At 32.6% G+C, this 2,406-nt stretch overlaps 1 non-coding gene across 1 annotated transcript; it reads right to left on the bottom strand.

Moving 5' to 3' along the window:
• Positions 1–1,475: 1,475 nt before the first annotated feature.
• Positions 1,476–1,582, bottom strand: LOC120144944. The gene has a single exon (XR_005518093.1). It is a non-coding gene; the product is annotated as a small nucleolar RNA R71 (small nucleolar RNA).
• Between the last annotated feature and the right edge of the window lie 824 nt (positions 1,583–2,406).

Raw genomic sequence — 2,406 nt, 5'->3', positions numbered from 1 at the left:
CTATATATTTTATTGTCCGGTCAGCCATGACTGCCTAAGTTCACCATTACGGAGTGCCATAGTAGTTGGGGAGCAGCACCATGTAGAAGCGGTAATTGAGAAGATCCTCTTTTACTCTTGTTATTCCTTTGAGATAGGGAAGTAGAAAGTTAGACTTGGATATTTCTTTAATGTTATGATGTTATTTTTTTATGAACATAAGTGTTTGTGGAAATACTTTTGTTGTGATTCATGCTTTTATTTTACTTTTATGTGATGTTAAACTTCATGGGATGTTTTTAAAAGTAAAATCATCTTATTGTATACTTTATCTATGATATTTAGAAATACATATTTTGGGTATTGCATCAACTTTTGTTCATCATTGGTATATTTGAGAAATAATTTAGTGTATTGAGACGTATGTCGCCAATGTTTTACCATATTACATGTTTAATTATTTAGGCTAATGAAGGTTAATTCTTGTTGATTAAACACTGTTAATCATTGCTTAACATGAGAATGTAAAGTTTTATACATGAACATAGTAGAAGCTTCCAATTATCATCCAAACCCATTCAATCCTCAATCTAATGATTATTAAATGATGTAGCACGGCACTTAATCTTACCTTTTCTATAATCTTGTTTGTGGACCATCTTAAACATTTATTTTTTTAGCAACTCTATAGCAATTAAATTTTGCTCTCTATGGGTTCGATACTCGAAACTCTTAAAGTTTCCACTTTATTACTTGGTTTACGATATGTGCACTTACGTTGAATGCTGTAACTTTTTCGTAGCATCAAGTTTTTGGCGCCATTTCTGGGAAGCAATGGTTTTACATTAGAGTTTTCTTTTTAGTTATTTACTTGTTTATTTTTTAGGTTCTTATTTCTTTACGTAGTTTAGAGTGCTGGTATATGTCCCATAGCAACGATGACGAACTACAACATTTTGATCCTAAAATAGAACGAAGATTTTGTTGCTGTCGAAAAGAAGCTAACCAAAATTGAGCAAACATGAATGTTGGAAATGGTAACAATGCTTTACCTAACATGAGCATGATAACGAATTTTTGGCTAGGTATAGAGTTAATATGTCGTAATTTTATAACAATGATGACTACAACTGACCAATGAGGAACATGTTGTACCAACACTTTATGACTTGAATTCATGCATCATCCAACCAACCATTCATGTTGTCCATTTTGAGATGAAGTCAGTAATGTTTCAAATGCTACAGTCAATGGGGAAGTATAATGGTTCATTTACTAAAGATGCGAGAGCACACTTTAGAGCATTCATGGAATTATGTGACTTGTTTTTGTAGAAAGGAGTACTTGATGAAGCATTAAAACTGAAATTGGTTCCTTATTCTCTATGTGATAAAGCTAGAGCATGGCCTAATTTTCTGCCTCCAAGTGCTATAGCATCGTGGAATGAATTGGCACAATTTTTTTTATTGAGATTAAATCTGCCCAATATGAATGTCAATCTAAGGAATGACTTAATATCTTTTAAGCAGTTAGAAGATGAGAACTTGTAGGAAGCATGAGAATGTTTCAAGGATTTGTAGTGTAAATTCCCAATGCATGGATTTTCACATTGGACACAAATGAAAATGTTTTATAATGGTTTTAATATGCAAACACACATGGTGGTTGATGCTTCTGACAATGGAGCATTGTTAGATAAAACCTACAATGAATCATATGATATTTTAGAAAGGATATATAACAATATTTATCAATAGCCCGACACGATGAACATGTAATGTTGCAACAGTGGATTCTGACACCTTGAATTCAATGGCTTCAAAAATAACAACATTTATGGATATAGTGAAAAAGTTATATAAACCAGGGGGTATGTATGAGGTAAAAACCACATATCTTCTTTTGTACTTTTATTGTGAAGATGATCAAACTATGAAGAATGCACACAAAATCTCGAATTAATCTATTATGTGAGAAAAAACCATATAAATGACAATACTAATGCATATGGCAACACGTACAATGCCAACTTTTGTAACCATCACAAATTATATTGGAGAAGCTAGAATGTTGCAAATCCAATATAGCGTTTCAATTAAATACACAACAACACTATAAACATCAACATACGAAGCCCTAACATCAGTCTCAACAGCAAGTAGCACCGTCTCAACAATATCAAAACTATCAAGGGAAGCATTTAAACCAAGCTTCATCTTCTGCATCTCTTGAAACTTGATTAAAGGATTTCATGTTAAGAACTGAGACAACCAATCAAAGGAATGAAGCTTTTATCCAAAGTTAATTATCATCATTGAGGGCATTGGAAAATCAAGTGCAGTTGGAAAATGCTATGAGTAATTGACTGCAAGGAACACTTTCTAGTGATATCGAGAATCTAAAGCGACAAGGGAAAGCTCATTGTAA

The sequence above is a fragment of the Hibiscus syriacus genome, unplaced genomic scaffold (assembly GCF_006381635.1).
Source record: "Hibiscus syriacus cultivar Baekdansim isolate YM2019G1 unplaced genomic scaffold, ASM638163v2 tig00110890_pilon, whole genome shotgun sequence".
Classification (NCBI taxonomy): Eukaryota; Viridiplantae; Streptophyta; class Magnoliopsida; order Malvales; family Malvaceae; genus Hibiscus; species Hibiscus syriacus.
This window is presented reverse-complemented; position numbering and strand designations above follow the sequence as displayed.